This window comes from Callionymus lyra, chromosome 7 (genome assembly GCF_982586985.1).
Source record: "Callionymus lyra chromosome 7, fCalLyr1.hap1.1, whole genome shotgun sequence".
NCBI classification, from domain to species: domain Eukaryota; kingdom Metazoa; phylum Chordata; class Actinopteri; order Syngnathiformes; family Callionymidae; genus Callionymus; species Callionymus lyra.
This window is the reverse complement of record NC_141824.1, coordinates 28880925-28902459: the sequence shown is the minus strand read 5'-3', so window position 1 is coordinate 28902459 and position 21535 is coordinate 28880925. Positions and strand designations below refer to the sequence as shown.

The 21535-nt window shown below is 37.1% G+C and overlaps 2 protein-coding genes across 2 annotated transcripts in view; one reads left to right on the top strand and one right to left on the bottom strand.

Annotated features, from left to right (window-relative positions):
- dph1 (diphthamide biosynthesis 1) overlaps positions 1 to 4992 on the bottom strand; it is a 63801-nt gene extending 58809 nt beyond the window's left edge. The window contains exon 1 of the mRNA XM_087796373.1: positions 4877 to 4992. The gene's annotated coding sequence lies outside the window, so the exon portion shown is untranslated. The remainder of the gene's footprint in view (positions 1 to 4876) is intronic.
- The window catches only part of rtn4rl1b (reticulon 4 receptor-like 1b), a 156055-nt gene that overhangs the window by 10304 nt on the left and 124216 nt on the right, over positions 1 to 21535 (top strand). The window lies entirely within an intron of this gene.

Sequence of the window (21535 nt, the reverse complement as noted above, 5' to 3'; positions counted from 1 at the left end):
GGAGGGATTTAGAATTCCCTGATCAAATACTGCCCAACAGACCAAAGCAAATGCATTGAACACAAATGCACAAATTCATGTTAGGATTGCAAATTTGCTAAAACCTGAAGGGACAGAGGAATTGTGAAAATATTTTTATCGAGTAGAGGCAGAACAAAGAAATGTTTATGTTTAAATTCCTTTTTTCTCTTCATTTCTCTTTCTTTCCTTCTCTCCTTCAGCCAACTACATCTACTGGAGCCATCACAGTGCTTAAATGTTGAACCTGAAATCAGAGGAGAATTAGAGGCAATATAGACATTTATCCCAAACGTTTGACATTTCTCTCACAAAGAAGAGCAACATGCAGCTTTATGAGTCAGAGATAAGCATATTCATGTTGGAGATAAGAAGAAAAAAGGGTTGCTGAACTAAAACAAACAATTGGATTTTTGTTTACTGACTGAACGACCACCAGACTGAAGAGTAGATATTTCGACAGTCAAGAAATAATAAATAATAATAATAAATAATATATGATATATTTTAAATGCATTGTTTAACTTTAGCATTTCATTAACTTCAACAAAAGCAAATATTTTGGGTGCATTTATGTAACTTTAAACTTATGAGAGATTTCAGATGTTACATTTACTGGGCAAAAGAGAAGTAAATGTTTGAAAAAAATTGCTAGACAAAAATTGGTTTAATTTGATTTATACATATATAATGGATTATCACCATATGACTATGACAAATGTAGAAGATTATATTATATATTTTAAATATACTTCATTTTTATTAAATTTGACAAAAGATTATTTTGAACAGATTTATGAATAGTATCTTTCCGATATTAAATATTGCTAAAAGATGTGTTATTGTATATCAATGTTGAGTTCAACACATTATTTTCAATTTTAATAATTATTACATTGCCATGTTTAACAACAACTCTGATATTCAAAATAATATACCAAATTAATGAATCAGCATTGATAATGGTCCGTGAGGCATGTTCTTGCACACTGATACAGAGAAAAAAATGTCCACTTTTCTTCATGCTTTCACTACACTATTCGGAAAATACTCTTTCCTCACAGGGTTTCATCACCCTGTTGTTCAAGCACGTTTGGCGTCAGAGACACAGATGCCAGAGCAGTGAGGTCTAAATTAAAGCGGGGCCATTTGAATGAAAACACTCCCAGAAAAAGAATTTCTTTCTTTGGCAGTGCAAGACCATTTTTTTTATTTTAATGGTGAGGAAAGGGGAACGCTCAGAGCTGTTTTTATTCCAAAGAGAGGTTTCCACCCATCTGCTCTGCTTGGCAAAGGACCTTGAAGAGAAAGAGAAAGCTGCCGCAGCATCCAGCCTTGCCTGCAGTCAAGATGACAGAAAAGTATAGGAAGAAAAAAAAGGGGCAATTGTAGTCACTGCAATGTATGTGTTGTGTTCAGTCTGGGTCTCCATGGCGCTATTCTCAGAGGAGCTACACTCAAGCCTCAAAGTGTCCTGGCTATGCTAAAACACTATCCTTGTCCGACCAGGTCAATGCTATATAACCAAAACTCAAAGGTACTTTTCAAAAAGGCAACTTTAAAATTATATTTAAATTGCCAGAAAGGTGGTGGAAGAAAGGCTCAGGCACCAGTTCATGGAGTCACTGCTTCCAGGTTTACTATTATTATGATAGAATTCCTTGATAACTACTTTTAGCAGGGACTTTAACTGTCTAGTATATTGTGTTAGAAAAGAGAATATTACCCTCATCCTAATAATTAAAATGTTTCAATTTTTATACTCAAACATATAACATAGATATTTATAATTAACACAATACTTTCCTTTCATTAATAGGTCATTTCTTAAATCAAAGTCTTCCGCACATAAATATTACTTTGACAGCATCGACCACAAGCCTCTTTTTGTCGCACATTCACAGAAACAGCCTGCAATTTGCCCTCAGCACTCACACTAATATGTCCCCTGTTCCAGCGCACGGTCCTGCCTGACGTTGAAATGATGTTTGGAATAAAAATGGAAAGAAACCCAAAGTGTAAATATAGGCTGCTGCCAGTGAAACAATAAACTCAATGGCGGAAATTCTGACTCCTTATATCGTTGACTTTGGGGTTAGACACGATATATGACTCACCAGGACAGTAACAATTCAATTTTGGGAAGAAACAAACAAAAGATGCTGAAAAATCTAGATATAGATGCAAAGATATAAGATAGAAACAATTATCAAGTGCGTGACAAGAATATAAACATGACATGTTGGAGGCCGGTAGCAAGAATGAAAACAACTCCCAGAAAGTGTCTCAACATCAAGTTCTTCCACAAAACCTTGTTATGTTTTACATTTACACAGCCATCTTACGAGCAGAGAGGATTTTGGGACGACCCACCCCTGAGGATTATGTTGCATAAAAAGGTCATATTACAATGTTCACTTCATGAAAAGAGCCAGAGGAGAGAGAAGACGTCTTTATTCTGAGAAAGGCTAAACAGCAAGCGGGTGAGAACATGAACAGCTATCGGGCCTTTTTGTGGCTCTAATGGAAGAAGCAGGTTTTTTGTGTCACTGCTGCTCACACTGATGGATGAGCAGGGAACACTCGAGACCGCCCAATCATCTGGGATGTGCTAAATTTGTTTTCCAGATCATTTTTATCCTGCCGTTTCTTTGAGATGGAGAATTATGTCTTTGGTTCTTTATTCCAAAGCCTGGAAATAAAAGTGGAAGCACTGCATAACTAGTAAAACGCTGCTCCATGGATCGTCTTTGCTGTCACCACCAGAAGTGGAAATTTAGCAATGGAATCCCTGCAGCTCACTTGATTAGGCAAGAATTGCAACATCTCTCTTTAGTTTGGATCAGACAATGAGCGGGGACATGATTATTTGACTGTTAAGTCTCAACTTTTGTCTTGCTTCCTGAGTAATAATCACGTTCATGTTATCACATGTACCACCAGGGATGGTACATTTATTTTGAATCCAATTAATCTCACTTCCTTAAACAAAATGTTGGATTTGTTGCATTTAATCTGTTAGCGTGTGCCTTGCTAATATATGTTTTACATCTGCTGTAGGATGAGGTCACTCGTGTGGGCAGTCCAATTTTGTTTTATTTTTCCATCGCCGATGATTATTGTACTAGTTCATTTCTAATGGCCAAATACAGTTTGACTGATGTTCTCAGACAATGTTGTTACTCTTGCAGCCTTCATTCACAGTATTTATTTTCACACTGTCACACACATCACTCAGCTGCTGTTTATATTCTTTATTTTTCTTCTATATTCTTTCTGGAGTGTAGAAATTTCAATTGTCCATTGCCAGAGACAACACAAAATCCAAAGTGATTGGAAGATCACCTGATCGAGAAGTGTTCTAGAAGGAACTAAAGTGGCCTTTGATATTGTGTCAATGAGTACACAAGTGAGCCGTCCTTAAAGGCCTCTTCCATGTAGGAACACGGAGTCCGTACATGCATTGATAATGAGCACATGGCTTTCATATATCAACCCCCCGAGAGACATGCAGTAAATAATGTAAACAGGACGCAGAATGCTTGACGGATGCTAATCTCATTTGACTTTGTATTGAAATGATCATGTCTGCATGATCATTTCAACAGCAACCACAAATATATCATTCCTCTAGTTATCAGATAAACACTGAGAACAGGCGGAGACAAAAATGTTTTTTATATATGCATGAAAATGATGTACAGTCCCTCCAGCAATATTCTGCACCAAGATGGTTGCAAGGGAGTGATGTAGGCTGCAGAAATATCTTTTCTGAGCAGAAACATCTCTTACAGCATGTACTGTACATATAGAGGAAAGAAGGATGCGCCATACGAACAAATTACAAAGCATCTTATACAAGTGTGTGTCATGTGTGTATTAGCCTGATGTAAACATTTGTCAAAATTACAACACATTGTAATCCTTTTTGCATTTAAAATAGTAGTCAACTTTGATTTTACAGATTTCATGTCAAATGGATTGTCCAGTGTTATTTGTACTAGTGCGGAAGAACTGTTTCTAAGGTAATACTAAAACTGCCATACATTTATGTTCAAAATAACCTTCCAACTAGACTAAAATACTTGGTCATTTTCAAAGTTGCACCCTAAACTTGCGGCTGCATGCACACATCATTAGGAATGTTCGTTTTCTACTTCCTGCACCAATGTTTCAGGAATGATTGTATCATTATTATAGGGAAGCTTGTTTAACCCTTCGGGTCGTGAATCTGGTCTAAGTCTGAGCTGTCCTACAGCAGAAGTACCGTTGCTACTGTACTGACAGTTATACAAGAGCATGGCCCTGCTTCTCTGTTGTCAGATAGTGTGTTGGTGAATATTCAGAGTTTTATTTCAAAACTATCTTGATGCCCAGCTATGGGTGCAGCTGAGTGGGAGTAGTTTGACTCTCTTGGGACACAAATATACACACTGTCAATTTCTGATGAGTCACAGGATTCTACTATATATATTTTAAGGATTTACAAATCCCAGTGATTCAGAAACTTGTGTTTTCTCTGTGTTGTGTTTACCGTTCGCTTGTTTGATTTGGTTACCATGAAACATCTTGAGGCTCTTATATGAGGTTTCAAACTCAATCAGGGGCCCAACATGTTTAACACAGTGTCACAGTTCAAAATGTCTAGAGACCCAGGTGCGGAAGTAAAACAAAGTTCCAAGTAGGTAATCCAACAGGGTTTAATAAAACAGGTTAAAAATCCAAAACGTAGCCCAGAACGAGTGTCGATAAACAAAAGTGTAACCACAAAAAGGGGGATCAGGATCACAGGAAAAACTCAGGACGCAGGCAGGGGCGCGGCTGGCCGATAACTAAAAAAAGAGGAACAAAAACTCACGTTACAACGGAGAGGTACGGACAACGTCGGAGACAGGGAAAAGTCCAAAACACGGTAAAACGTCCAGAGACAAGCGGGGAAGCCAAACCTCGATCAGGAGACGAAATACTCTGGCGGTTTCTTCCGGGACGAGAAGCTCCTTAAGACTGGGAAGAAACCGCCCACAAATCAGCCGCAGATCATGCGCACCTGCCTGCGCCTGTCACAGAACAAAAACAAAACAAAAGCATCACGTGGTCAAAACATGACACACAGTCCAAGTTGCAGGCGAAAGAAAGTTTATACTAACCAAACTGTTAAAAATTCTTTAAAATTAATTATTAATATTTAAATTAGAACTATCTTCTCAAAACACCCCCTAAATATAGGCCCACTCCTTAAAGAGAAAACATCCACTTGCTGCTCATCAAATTCCCTTTCTCTAACTTATGGTTTTCTCTTTAGTTAAAGTTAAATTAATAACATATGTTCCTTAGCTTATCTTAAATACGAGCACCTACATCGCATTAATATTCATCTTAGTTTGATTTTGAGACAGCCCTCGCACAGGCCACTTGACTTGTCTGGCAGGATTTGGCCTGAGTTTCATACATGTGGTGTAAAATATAAAGTGAGAAGTTACCATAATTTCTTATCCTGCTTGGGGTTGCAGCTCAACCAGGTGCTGAAGTAGAACTTTTATAGTATAAATAACAATTGCCCCTCAGTAGTCTCAATTTCTAATGATACTGGTAAATGTCCACTCCAGATGAAAAACAGGAAGAAGGACTGAAAGAAAAAGAAAGATCTGACTTCTTCCAAAGTCTGGGGGTATGCAACATATGTCTGGCTTGTTTTCCCTCAGCATGTGATTAATAAGACATGTCCAAGATAGAGGGCCCTGTGTGTGTGTGTGTGTGTTGGTGTGTGTGTATGTGTGTGTGTGTCTGAGGTTAGTCGTCCACTGAACAGAAAGAGCTGTTTTTCCCTCAGCGATGTCTGAACATAGAGGCTATGACCTCCCCAGCATCAGTTTAGTGACCCTGCATCTCAGCATGTTTGGCCCCCGCAGCCCTGTAAACACTTGCACTACTCCTGCTTATCTGCTGGCATAAGAATGAACACACTCTTGGAGAAAACCAAGACAAGATGCAAAAACAACAAGTGGTGTTTTCTGTCTCATCTGCATGATGTCTGCCATCACTGTGAATTCAAAGTAAAACTACATGGTCTTGAGCAGCCAAATTGAAAAGCAAATCCCTCTACATTTAAAGCCAGGAACTACACAATCCTAAAATGCCAAACTATTTTCTTTTCTTTTTGATGAATAAAAAGACCATACATTCTCAAGTCTGACTCCTTTACATTGAGGCTGACATTACACATTACATTTCTTGGACACACACTTGCATTGAAATCAATTTATGATTGACAAGGTAACCGGTTAAAACAAAATGTCATTAACACAAATTATTTGATGTCACCTCAACACTTGTTGTAGCTCGTCTGCCAGCGACAAGTGTGTGTGGCCTTTAAGATGAATAATTAATGTTAAGTGGAATTGTTAGCAAGAGTGCCAGAATCACAAAGGGCTCGACTAATCTGGTAATGTGTTTTCACTCTCAGGACATTTGCAGCAGCAGTCAGGAAATAAAGATGAAAAGAACTTGAAATTAATTTTAGTTGTATTAAATACAAAACGTCTAAATCAAAAACATTTTTGATTACGGTCAAATTGAATTATAGCAAACCTAAGGACGCGTTTATAATGTGTAATTATGTGTTTCAGTGTTTATGTATCAAAATATGCCCTTACCTGCGGTGCCATGTTGTTGTACCTGGAGGTAAATGGTGTGATCAATATCTAAATGGTAATACTGCCTGTGATTGTCCTAATATTACCAAGCAGGAATAACAAACTGGTTACCTGTCCATACACACACAGTTCACTGAGAATGTCACTAGATTAAACTAGATTAAAAAACAAGATGAGACACAGAGTAAATGCTCGTCATCTGTACATAATGCAAAATGTATAAATAATAATCTCACTAAAGTTGACTGTATAGGCAAGTGTGGTGCATTCATTAATTCATGTGTATTTATTAGTGCGTGAATACAATTTATCGAGAAACAAACATTGACTGAATGAAACACAACTTACTGGCCTAACTTAAAACTTTAACCTAATAAAAAATAAAACTGCACCATACAGAGCTAGCTCACTAGTAAGCCACACTGTGAAAGCTCAGCAAAGTATGATTTATTAAGTTGTATTAATATTTCAATCGTATTGTGTGTATTAACTCAAAAAACAGACTCAAGAACCACGTATTTGAAAGCATAAAGAACAGCTTGTGTCACATCAACTTCCTGCGATGAGTCAGACCGAACAACCTGAAAAATGCTAGGTAATATACTAAAAATGGAATTGTCGTTTTTTTAAAAGGCATTCAGAAACCTTCAAAGCAGAGAGAGCAGTGCTGTAAAATGTTGCTTGAGCACATGCAACTTAGCCAACGCTGCAGAAGAAAAGAAAATGCCCTTTTGATTTCATATGGAGAAATGATTTATAATATGCTCATACATATCATTCATAACCGTCTGCAGTTTGAAGTCATTTTATTTAGGAAGTGTTAGAAGAGTTTCTCGCTGTCATATTCTCGGTCTACTCGTTTGCTGCAGAATCCTCCTTCTCTCCATTCACACTGAATTATTAAGAAGTCTTTTGATTCCCAGTATGATTGTGAATCTGGGGCTGCAGCTCTCAACTGCGTAGCCACATTTGCTTGTTTGTCTTTCTCCTCCATGTGTTTTTCTGCTCCCTCGCTTCGTGCACCAACCACAGACATGACACTGCAGTCCTGGACCTCACCTTGAGCAGGCGACAGAGGTGAAGTTAAAATGATGAAAACGTAAAAAGGTCGTTCCCAGCCACTGTCTGTGAGAGCTGGCGTAAGCTGCCAAATCTGTATTCAGGTCAGGGTGCCTTCCAAAGAGGAGGGTTAAAAACAGAGAAGGGATATTTTCCCTTCCCATCATGCACCAGCAGCAGGACCTAAATTGGCACACAGAGGGTTGGGCAGTTCCTCAAGGGATAAGCATCTTGTCTGTAGCCTGAATCCTTCAGATGGAGTCCAGCCAGATGCACTACACACCAATATTACAAGGCTGTTTATTGTTCAACGATAAGCAAAGTAGTCCAAGTAGATTTGCAAATTTCTCCTCCTACGGCTGACCCTCAGATCCAGCCGTGACCAACTGCTCCTACCCATTAAGCATCTACAGATTCACATTCACTTCAAGAAGGTACATGTCAGCTACCATCAACAGAGTAGACTTTAGTGGCTGCCCTGAGAAAAGGTTATAAAAAGTGCTGAGTGTTAAAGAATTGATGCAGAGGCGCATAGTCAGGCTCATATCCCATCCTGCTCTTTCAGCCTGACATATTTACGTTCCTTTGTTTTGTGTTTCTTTGCACTGATCTAGTTCTGGTAAGCTATTGATCAAATCTTAGATCGAATCATGTGTTTACAGAAAAACTGTATACACAAATTCACAATTTATTTCTAATTCTGATCCCACTAATTATATTTGTTTTTTACCCTTTTAATATATTTTGAAATCAAAAAGTTGATTTTCTTGATTTAGGTAACATAAAATATTACCTTAATATGCTATTTGTCCATCCATCCATTGTCATCTGCTTGTGACACAACCAAGTACCTCTATCCCCAGAAACCTTCAGGTCCTTTAAATAGGATTTCCGTGAGAGGGAGCAGCAGTCTGAGTCGCTGAATCATGTTTTTATTCAATGTTCATCCAAAGCTGGTAACTACATGTTACAGTTGGAACGTATACTTCCATTCTTAGCTTACTCACGCCTCTCTTGCTCTAATGCTCAGGGGCTTGTTACTACTCTGTGTGTTTCTCGCAAGCTGCTTCATGTCTGCTTTGATGCTAATTCTGCTTTCTGCTGGCTAATGCTAACTTGCACTTTCTCATTTACACACAACTGTATCAGATAGACTGAATGTATCAAACTGTTAAAAATGATCATCATACTTTATCGATCTTAATCATTCTCTATAACCTGCTATCTATTTCTAACCCTTCCACACCATCCATAACTTTGTCTTTAAACTTCTCTGCTTTTCTTTTCCAGTCCCTCCGGATGAAAAGCTTCAGCTTCTTCAACTCAGACTCTCATCCTGACCTAAAAATCTTCCCTTTTATTGTTGCTGCTACAACCCTGCCACAGACCCCTGACAGACTTTTATATGATGAGTTTTTATATATTTTAGATTTGCAGAACACTATTCACATAATTCAAGCAAGAGCAAAAACAAATTAAAACCACAAAAAAACATAATAAAATACATCGGGCTATAAACCTTCCAGTGATGGCATTAAATGAAATGGTTACTGATACTCTGGACCAGTATGTCTACAGCAATACTGACATAAGACTGACTAGGGTGAAAATAATGCAAAAATGTTGATTTTTATTTTAGTTTTAGCTTTATTTGACTATTTCCTTTTTTACTATATTTTCTGAATGTTTTGGTTTAATATGAACTGTCATGACTCCTGCACTAGTCTTGGTATAGAATCCCTGTGATGGGTGAGACACGGTGTTCATATGAAGTAGGAGATGTTTGAGGTTAACAAGAAGGTAAAACCAAAATCTGACCTATTGCTGCTTAACACTATCATACCAAAATGGGTCATGTACGTCATCTCAAACTCACAATTTAGCCCCAAAATAATATTAAGGTGAAAGTCTGTTACAATTGAAACTCACTCGCGCTGAGTGAGTTACAGCTTAAAAAGTAACTGCGTATCTTTCTGTTCTTCAAGTCCCATTTGAACAATGGCAACATTACACCAGATATAAAAACCAACATCTCCATAGTCATTTCTAGGCGATCCAAAAAGGATCATGTCTCAGTAGGTTGTTAAAGTTATATTGCCTCGAAGTTTTGGAAATGGAAGCCATTTTGTGAAATGAATCACAGCGGGATTTAATTCAGCCTGGAAGGCCGGCTGGATTACTAGAAGTGGTTATAATGAGGCAGGAGGTGGATGAGGAGAGACTGGTGGCCCAAAGCGACTTGAAGAGAAGTCCTTTACTCCGATCAATATATGGTAATCAGGTAATTAAGACAGTTGACCATGAGACTGAACCAAATATGAATCAAGTGATACTGGTGTGAGAGGCTCTGGAGATTTGTAGTTTGAACCTGTGAGGTTTGGTAGGCGAGGAGATACGATAAAGGCCCCACACTGTAATAACAGGTTCCATTCCGTTCAAGGAATTCCCAGTGGCAAGAATGCTGTGAGAGATAATCTTGAGGATTTGTAAAATGCGGTATATGCTATGAGGATGATTCTAAGATTGTTCGATGGATTATGTAGCGTACTCACACCTAAACACAATTGAAAAATGTACCATGTTTAAATCAGGCCCGTGCACAGCAGTCCAGTGGGCTTTGAGCCCCAAGGCCTGCCTGCAGGCTTGTATCTGTCCACAGCAAGAATAGCTCTGATGAGTTTCTGAAACATGTGTGCTTGGGATGAAGATCATTTGAAGGGATGACACGTGGATATTGGTTAAATATAACTGAACTGTGAGGTTATAATCTACTCACCTAGAATATATTTTTGCACCTCAAATGTAGCTGCTTTCCTGATGCACCATTTAAAATCATCACGACTGCTCCTTTAATCAGTGGTTTTGCTGAAATTAACGTAAATGTAATCAGTGTCATTGTACAAGAATAACCCTTCATGAACAAGGGACTTGTGTTGAATGTCTTATCATGATATTCAGCTGTCATTGTGCAATATTAGTCACTTCTTTTCATCATATGATCTACATAATACAACATAGATAATAAAGGTTAGTTTGTCAAAGAATCTTGATCATGTGAATAACTAACATAAAAAGATATCTCAGCAAAACCTTTGGGTCAAGATAAATGACCACTGCATATGTATTTCTGGAAGCCATGGATGTCGTTGACCTTGACCTAAAGTCAACACAAGGGTTAAGGTGACGGTAAAATTGTTGTTGTTTTTTTTTTGGATGAAATTACAACTGCTTTTAGCATAAATTCATGGCTTTTTTCGCCTTGGAAAATTAAATAAATTATATAAAAAAATCACATGTCTATACATCATAAAAGTGAAATGATTTTGTTTAATTGGGCAACAATAATGTGATACCTTCACCAAATGATGTTGTTTCTAGTCCGGCGACATCGTATGGTTCTGTGAAAAAATCATCTTCTAAATGAGCTGCTCTCTCAGTTGAAAAATCATATAACGCTTCAAAACACGATGTGGAAATGGGTATCCAGGCTTTTCTGTTGGTCCGAGCAAATCATCAAGTTAGGATATTGAAATCATTCAAGCTTTAGATGAGATGACACACTGCTGTCAATTATAATGAAGCTTGTGCTTTGGTCAGGGTTAGAGTTGAATCAGCTCTCCTGGGCTTGAGAAAAAATGTTGATTACAGCTCTTTGTTTTCTCCTTTAACAAGTGTTTTGACCTAGCGAGAGCTGACGCAACACCGTGATATGATTTAACAATTGCACTACGTGTCAGTGCTGCCAAATCACCCCAGTTTTAGTGGTGCTTTAAGTCAACCGTTACAAAAGACAAATGTGGAAATACAAGTTTTAAATAAGTTCAAAAGTCATGAGTCAGTGCTTTTGTTTGGTTTCATGTTCACTTTCTTGAACCGTTGAGTTGTGGTTTTGTTACAATGACAGCTTCCTGCAAGATTGTCTGGTAGAATCACTTACTTGACAGTATTAAATCCTGTCACTGAAAGTGATATCATCACCTTAGAGTATCTAACGTGGATGTTCAACAAGTCAAGTTTTTATCTGATATATCTTGAAGTTCAGTCTGTGAAAATATCTTGGTTTTTAACAATACTATTGTGTTTATTTACTCTCCTTTTAAATCAAATACTATTTTAACTTCTGGTAAAGACTTCGACCTCTATCATCTATCCTGAAATATATATATACAGTATATATATATATATATATATTTTTTTTTTTATTAATACTTCATGTTTTAACATGCATGTTTACTTCAAGGAAACATATGGAAGGAGAAAATGAAAATACCGCCATTTTAAGTTGAATTATCAACCTTTCAAACATCTAAATGATAAATGCAGTTCATTAATCTTCATGTTGCAAAAATATTTAATACTTTTCATGAGCAGAAACATGATTAATATTGTCTTATATTGTGCAGCAGAATATCTAACCAGACTTTGAAAACTGAAAAAATGAATTGCAGGCCTCCTCTCGTGTCGAAGGCCGTTATGAAAGAGATTTAGAGAAAAGGCCAACATTATCAATAATAAACTTCATGCTTGTAAGGTCGTTGTCCCACGCTCATTTTTCAGAGCAGGGCATTGTTCAGAGATATTTCTTTTTTCGATTAGCCGTCATCTTTATGCTTAATATATGGAGTGAAAACAGGTCCTTGTGGGGTTTTATCGACCTGACTTGCTTTAGTGTTTATCATCAATTTTATAATCTGTCCATTCTTCTAGCTCATAAAAGGCTGATGGATAACTTGATCCTACAACAAATTTCCTGGCCAAGTTAAAGTGTTTTTGTACATTATCAAGTCCCATATCGCACTTTCAAATCTCTAAGAGTTTGACTTTAAAAGAAGGGAAATATAACCATATGCTTAAGACAATATTTAACTCAAGGTGTGAGGCATCTACACCATTTTTCTGGATTGATAAATAATACACTGTCTAAACCACGCATCGCAAAGTCAGGCCGGGATTCAATGTGGACCCTAAAGAAGAACTAATGTCTTCTTTTTTTTTTCAATCAGAGAATTTTAAATTGGTCTTTCCTTTATCGTGACAGTTACGTTCTAAAGAGCTCCTGCCTTAAATGAAAACCACTAAGTATTGCCCATTTAACTGTTTAGTTAACGATGTCTCCTTATCCTTTCTTGCTTTCTATATAAGTCTTTCCCAAACTGACGATAAGATTGACCACATTCTCCCATAGTTTATACACTTGGGCAAAATGCATGCATGCATTTATGTGGCCCTAATTAGTGTCCAAGATCATGAAGTAACTTTTATTTTGTAATTCTTTTTTTTTTCATAACTAGGCTCTGAATATGACTTTAGGGTTTGTGTTTTAGGACTGTTGTCTAGTGATGGGCTGATGAAGCTTCATGAAACAATGTCATGTTGTTTAGAGGTCAGTGGAAAGTGCCATCAGTTTTAAAATGAGTTGAAGTTTTATAAGAAAGGTAGTTCAAAACAAAGGAAATTATTGCAGAGACCGCCATCTAGTGGACTATGACAATAATGACACTGATTTATGAAGCCCATCGCTAGATTTGTCCTCCACTTTGTCATTTCAATGAGTATTTATTGCCCCTCAAACAGATAAGAATATTTGAAAAAAGGGTATGTATATCAGATAGAAAAACTGATTTTAAATAAATTAAAGATAATAGCTTGATTTGTATACCTTTATGTTATCTTGATAGCCCCTCACAACAGCCACCGAATCAGCCGTCACTATATAGAAGAGTGTAGAAGGGCCTCATTTGAGTTCACTGTTTTGTTGGCACCATAAGAAAGGTGGGTACAAAATCACCAAGTTCTGTGGTTGTGTTGATGTTTTTTATCTGCTGTTCAAATAAATCACTCATTACAGAGTGAACAAAGAGCAAGAGCTTTGCCGCTCCTGGCTGCTGCAGGCAACAATATACTTAATATGTAATATGTAGTACCGTGGGTAAATTAACAGTGATATGTTGAAGGACAACAAATGATTCTTTAAATTGACAAGTTAAAGAGTCAATGGAAAACACCACAAAGGGAAAATGCTAACGCTTTAATACTTTGTGATTTTTTCTCTAAAGTTTGTCTCATCCTGGTGTAAATCTTTGGCGCTTTCATTTTGAGATAAAACAGATAACTTTTGGCATGATGTCACTGTTCACCCCTGACCTTAACCTGTTATAAGTTATTAACTTCACCTAACAATGACCTAAATGAGATGTATTATGAAGCAGCTATCCAAGCTACATGGGTTGAGAGGCAAGCACTACCTTGCACAGGTCACCAATCCATTAAAAATTGATGTTTAAGAAAAAAAATGGTTAAAAGCAATCTTCTGGAAATAGATTGCACGTTTTTTTAAATGTTTTTATCAGCACAACCCAAACTATGTTATGTAAAAATTATTTTCGCTGACAGATATTTAATTGATTTCTCTACAATGTAAACATTATAATTTTGACTCGTTTCCAAATAATGTTAACTGTGTGAATGAAAGTGTAAACATAATGCGATATGACACACAGTCACATTCATAATTAACCACAACAAATTGAATACGATTAAACCATATTCCTGCCCTTTCTTCCCTCCTCTACATCTCCTCAGAGGAAGATTATATATATGAAAGTGGTGCACGGTTGCAAACTCCGTCTATGTATAGACGAACTAAGCAAAACCTTTGGGGATATAGATTTTTCTGTGGGGAAGTATAAATGGCTGTAAGTGCCCACAGAGTGCTTTTTGTACTGTAGGAGTCAAATATTGAGCGCCACACCACAACTTTGTAAGTCATGGATGTGAAACTAAAGAGACTTTTACAAAAACAAAATAAACAACACAACCTGTAAAAACATCTGAAAATAGATACTTTTTCAAGTCCACTATCTTGATCAAGGCAAACAGTCAGTTGATGCCACAACTATAAAAAGTTCAGGGCACCTATTAAAGACCTCAGGGTAGCTTATTCCTGCATAAGGGTCGCATGGGGGGCGCCCTGAACAAGACCCAAGTCTCTCACAGGACACACAAAGACATACAACCATTCACATACACACTTACCTATCGACAAATTCCCTTAGATCCCAATGAACCTCTTTTTGTTTTTGGACCTTGGGGGAAATCTGAAATGCCTACCAACACGTGGAGAAAATTGAAACTCAACATAGAAAGGAAAATATTTTAAAAATATTCACATTGTATAGTGAATTATCACCCTGCCATAATCCTACAAGGTTGTGGATAAAATATAAAGTTTCTGATTCTGATTATTAGATAGTGAAGTGAAAGAAATGTAGAATATATTTTCAACTATAGTGTAAATTGAAGAAAGTTTAGAACTGAATGGTATGCATGATACATTGAAGCTGCTGGAACTCTCAGGGGGAAGTCTCCACCTTGTAACTTTGATGTAAAGATGTTGATCTGAATTATGAAACTCTCAAATAGAAAAAGTGTAGATTTTGAAAAAAGCTTTGTCGTTCAAGTGAAAAAAGAGTGCCCTGCCTCGGCAACCACAAACATGCTTCCCACACTGAGTACCACTGGCGAGTGTAAGAGAAGGTTGTGCTAGCAGGGCGGATACTTTACAGCTCCATAAATCCCCCCCACCTGGAGCTGCATCCTCATGGAGGGTCTGCTTTCTTCTGGAGCGTGTCAAGACCAGACTTGACCGTATAGAAATGTGTCTTCATAGATTGGACCTGCTGCATGGAGAGCACGGCCTCTTGTGACTCGGGTGAGCTAATAGGTTTTGAAGTGTAAACAGGGTGAATTGTTAGTCACTACAAGTGGTGAAGTGTCAGTGCGGAGATTGTTATGAGGCAAGAAAAGCAATCTTGACTAACATTAATAGGAAATGTCAGCATGTGTTATAACATCAGAAGGGCAGTAGCAAACATAGATACATCAACAAAGTATTTAATATTATATTTATTTTATATTCCTCCAGGGATTGACCCTGTTCTTCATTTCCTTTTGTTGAACAAACACACCCTTCACTCTGAGCTCCTTCCAGAGTCCGCTGGTCATTTTTGTGATTTTTTTTTTTGGCCAGGAGAAGATGTCTGAACTCATGAATTGAACAGAAGTAAAAAGAAACTCTTAACTTCATAGTTCTTGCTTTGTTAAAAAAAAGGCTTACTTGTTTTTAAACTTCACAACTTGTGTTGAGGTAAAAATTTAATTCATAATTAAGACAAGTAAAAAAGTAAATCTCTCTATTTAATTTATTAAATATCATTGTACTGGGTTTAAACGTGTATGAATTTGGATTCTTATATTAAAATTTAAAGAGCTTTCTTGAGTCATTGTAACTGATTACATTTGCTGCTGGGATTATTTAATTGTTGAAATTAGACTTTAGACTTTAGACTTTCTTTTATTGTCATTGGACAGAAAACACAGAAGTGAAACTGCAAAGAAATTTCGTTGCTTAGCAACTGTTAAAAAAACAAATTGAATCTCATAATGCAGGAATCCTACAAACGTGTAGATAAGATAGTTAAAAGAAAGTTAAACATCAAGATATCAGTCACTTTTTACAAGCGGCTTGAAATTTCATTAATAGAATATTCACTATTATAATTTTCTCTTCAGTTAAAAGCCCATTTTGCTTTATTCTTTATTCAACAAAATGGCAACATTGTGGTCAGTATTTGAACATAATTTAATGGGAATTCGGCACACTAGGGATTGACTGACAGCTTATTATTCCACACAGTTCGTCTAAGTGAGATGTAAATGAAGATTTATTTAATTTTTAGCCAAATCTGATCGTTCAACAGAGTCAGCTTGTATGATCACCTTTAACAAGTTCAAAAGTTCTTCAACAGGATGTGAGCTACACATTCCTTTTGGTAGTTTTGAGCTTTTGGGGCCTAACGAGAATTTTAATCGATATAACTTTATTTTGAAACAATAAAAAACAAACTATTCTGATTCTTAAAAAAAAATGTTTTCAGAATAAAAACCTGTTAACGGATGGTTTCCACCGACTAGTCATCAACTTTCTTCTATTGCTCTCCAATTGGAAAGTAGAAATGAACTATTGGCCCTATTCCAGCTCTCTTCTCCCTCTGCTCTTCGGACATCCTTTTTTTGTTGAAACGGTGGAAATGGGAAAAAGAACCAATTAATTTGAAAGCAAGAAAAACCGACTCTCTATTCTTGATCTGTGTGCCAGCGATTGAATGAGCCTCCTTCCGAGCTACGTCAACCTCAAGTCACACAGAAGCTCTTTCTCCCTATAACCATGCTGACTAGCTCTCCTTATTCTCCGTTTCCAGCTATAGGAACAAAAATACTGTCTGCTTGTCTGAGATAACAGCTTAATGGCGTAAACACTCGACAACTGAACATAAAAGCACATAAAAAGAAGATAATATATGTGCTGATGCCAATTAGTTTGGAATATTAAGCCTGTTTGCTCGTGAAGGCAGATAACAGAGTGTCACATTTATTTCTCAAGAATTATATAACCTAAATGCAGACAGATATAAGCATGAGTTTAAAAGCAAGGCCGGCCGCTTCTGTCAGTGAATCAGTGAGTCCTGAGGGAAGGCAGGGGTTTTTAAGCCAATTGTCTATAATGTTAAACCCACATTGTGAAGGAGCTACGGTACAGACCAGCCTCTGGGAAGTGTGGGCGGGATGTCGGCGCTCTCAAACTTAAACACTTTGGGTGGCAACAAAATGTTTTACTATAAATTAGGACAGCCTGCAGTGATGTATGGTGTATGAACAACAACCAAAAAATGTGACCGAGAAAGAGGTTTACAGATCAGGTGAAAAAGTTTGTGAGGATTGTTGGAAGATGAATGGCGGAGATGGAAAAAAGACTTTGAAAGACATCCAAAACACAATGATACATTCTTTGTTGTTATGAAGATAAAAACAATAAAAACAAGCCAAGCCTAACGCAGTCTAAAAATAGATCCCAAAAGAAAAAAGTACAACGTTGGAATGAAAGTCCAGAGTGGTTGTCATATTTCTTCTTCTTCGCACTCGTCGTTATTTGACTTCTATTTTTTCTGCAACTCAGGTTTCCTTCGCCTCTATTCTCGTGTCTAATTTCACTTTTTAGCTCAATTAATAACTTTATTATCCATTTTAAATACCAGCATCAACACAGATGAAAACGTGTTGATATATAGTCAGCTTTTAATGACTTAATGAAAAAACCTTCACCAATCTTTACTGACACCATGTTTAAAGATTGATTGTGAAAGGACTTAAATATCAGGAAATTTTAGCTATACCCACATAAAATGTTTTAAATACAAATGGTGCTGCAGATGGAATATGAATGTTACAGTATTATTGCAGTATCATTCACTGGAATGGCTTGCCTAACCAAACAAAAAGCAACAATTCCTTTTGTGTTCATTCATAATTATTTTTTCTTAAAGGGCAACTAAAATAAAAACCCAACTCTCCTGACTCACATGTCTCCAAGATGCAGTACGTTCATCATCATGATGAATGTTTTGATTACATTATAAAGTTCTCCCATGTCTGAAATCTCGGCGAACAAGAGGTTACGAGAGTGAAGCCTGTTGTGACGTAATAATGGCCTTGGCTCCTCCCCCAGAGGACACGTCCCACTTTGTTTATTGGAGGTAGAGACTTACAGGGTTAATGACACATGTCAACAAACCTCAATGCTTGACCAATCACAGCAGAGTGGGCGTGGTTATAGAACCAGCACCACTTGGGAACTACCATCTTGGCAGGTGTACCAGACACAAGCCAACAGACAACCATCCTGAATAACTAAGTGTTGAAATATTCAAGTGCTGCTGGTTTAAATGCAAGATAAGATGAAGAACACGTGCTTAATTTTCAAAACAAAATGATGGTGCATAATTGGTTTACCGTTCTTCACCATCTGCCAGATATAATTGATAATCATAGAATAAGTACAGCTATGAATCACAACAACATGTGCTGGGACTGGTTTCAACGCTGAGAGCTGAGATAATAATGTGTTCCTCACATCTATTTACCGTACATCAGGCAGTACTGCACCTTTCTTGTTGATGTAACCATCACCAGTGTAATAACCTAATAAAGCGCCCACGTCACGCTTCATTCAACACGCATAACATTTGTGACTTCATGTAATTGAAATTAAAAAAAACCTTTTTGTTTGACAAGCTCGGAAATTATTCACGGCCAATGAAAAGCATGATTCCCTCAATTAGACGGTTAATAATGGGTTCACCTGGCTGGAAGCTCAGATTGCTCCGTGGTGTGGCGGCAGGCAGCCAGGCCACATGTGAAGACCGTGATTAGACTCTGACCTCAGAGACTTCTGCTTCCCTCCGGGGCCACAACTCCCACAGCGAATAAATGGCGAGTTCAGAAGCCAGAACGCTGTCAGTCACATTATATTCCAAAGCACGTCATCACGCTTCGATTAAATTAGACAGTTGATTTCCTCAGATCACATTAGAATATAATTATTATAATCGCAAACAAAGTTTAGAGGACATTAACATAAATAAATGTCAGCAATAAACTGTCCACTTGCTCAAATGTGTTTTAATGTCAGAACAAGAATTATAAAATCATTTAATTTATACATTTTTTAAATATTTCTTTCCACCTCCAGTTAACAACAGGAGCCTGTCAATGAACGCCACACATTTTTTAAATGTCAAAAGTGATATTCAGTCACTTTATTTATCATTTAGTACCCCAAGTCCTTTAAATGTGTTAGTGTGGCCAGCAAGAGCATCAAATACCTTAAAATAAATTCAATAAATATTTGTAGTCCATTACAAAATCAAATTGCTATTCCTTTTAAGCTAACAACAATTCAAGAAAAACAACAATATGAATTATTCAAAGGCTGAATGAATGTACACTTCACTTAGTGAAGTTTTATCTCCAGGCAGGGACCTTGACTTTGTTCCAGTGAGAAATCGAGAACTCAGCAGGTTAGGTAAAAAAAAACAACGTTTTGTCTAATTACAAAATTCAAGTTGAGTGCTTTGCCACAAGCCACATATTAAAAGTGTGCCTGTATGCGTTCTCATTGAAAAAAAAAAACACCTCAACTTTCAATATAAGCTGAATATGTTGATGCCATTTTAAAATTATCTGTAACTGATGCTAAATGAAAGCACACAGATGAGGTGGCCATGGAAGCATACTTTTGTACTTTTCACGACCAGTATCAAAGAAGGTAGATGGTTTTAAACTAACAAGTCGATGGCTCCCCATCTGTGCCACATATAGAGCCAGTGACTGCGCAAGAAAAGAGAAGTAGTTTACTTGTTGTTGCTTTTTCTCAGACTGGTTCACCGCTGAGACCGAGCAGACCTCATTGCACCTTCCAGAGCGTTTTCTGCCCCGCTGTGCTTTTCCTCTCAAAGACGTCCCCACATAAATCTCCAGACGGTTAGACCTTTCATGCTCAGCACAGATGACACAGCTATGTTGCAGTGGGATTAGGAGAAGGGAATAAAATAAAGAGAGGAACTTTACAGACCTCTTTCCCGATCTTTGCCCTGCTGCTGTGCTCGAGAAATCATTGCACCTTGAAGGTATTGTGAGCATTGATTTCCCTTGATGGTGGTTTCGACTCGTGACAAGTTTGGGATTTTTATATTTGCTCTTCAATAGCAGTAGCAGAATAGGTAATATATTCTTGCTGTATAATGTTTTTTTTTTTCTTCCTCACTCCCTCTGCTGTCATGGTTTCGCTCCACTCATTGGACCATGTTGGCCTTGGCTGCCTGGAGGTGGAAATCATCCTGCACTGATGTTTTGGTTTTCATGTTTAATATTTACAGAGCTCAATAAATACTGTATATACAGTGTTGGAGCTAAATCAGGCGGACATAGCAGAACTTCACAAGGTTTTTGTGATTTAAGATTTAAACACTTAAAACAGAAGACATGTGATAGACGTTCATGAACACAAAACCCTCTCCCTGCATTCATCAATTTATCTTTAAAGTCATGCGGTACACTTTTAAATTACGAGATTTAACCCCACCTGAAATCTGTGAATTATTTTAAATGTGAGCTGAATGATGTAATGTTCAGGAATGCCTAATATAAAAAAAGGAGCCGGTATAAAGATCCTTTAAATTAAAACTTTATATGAATTATTGAAGGGAGATTTTCCCCAATTAAAAAATCAAATTGTGGCTTTTCCTTAAAATAAATAACTCAATCAAAATAAACAGAACTGATGCATACATTGGGAAAAACCCTATTACCTGGAGAAAAACATGTGTTACTGAGGTAGTCATCATTTGGTAAAAAAAAGAAAAAGTAATCTGATTCCAGCTGACAGAGCATTAGCTTTAATAACAAGACATATTGATAATAAATACATGTTCTATTATGTCACTGTAGCCTTAATATGAGAAAAAATTGCACGGTTTCACATTAAGATTGATTAAGATTACCAATATTTTAATACCCTGTGGAAGAGGAACATCTTAAAGTTGTATTTTTTATATATATAAAACTAAGGGAAAATGTAATCATATGGAAACAAAAACGAATCCAAAACTAATCTTGGAGAAAACATTTGTAATATATAAATATTTCTAAAACAGAGAAGAAAAACATAATAAGTCTGAGCACCTGAAAAGGGCCGTGAGGCACCAAAACTAAATAGTTGCTCCTCAAGAGTGTGACAGTAATGAATCTCTTTCTTCACGTTACAAATGTTGGCGTGCCTCAGTATTAACCTCTGCCTGGGTCGCCACTGTGCTAATCTTCCCTCCTCTCTGACATTCATGCTGCTGATGATTAATTCTGGACACTGTGGGAGATTTGTGCAGAGATTGAAGAGGGTTGCAAGTCCTCTG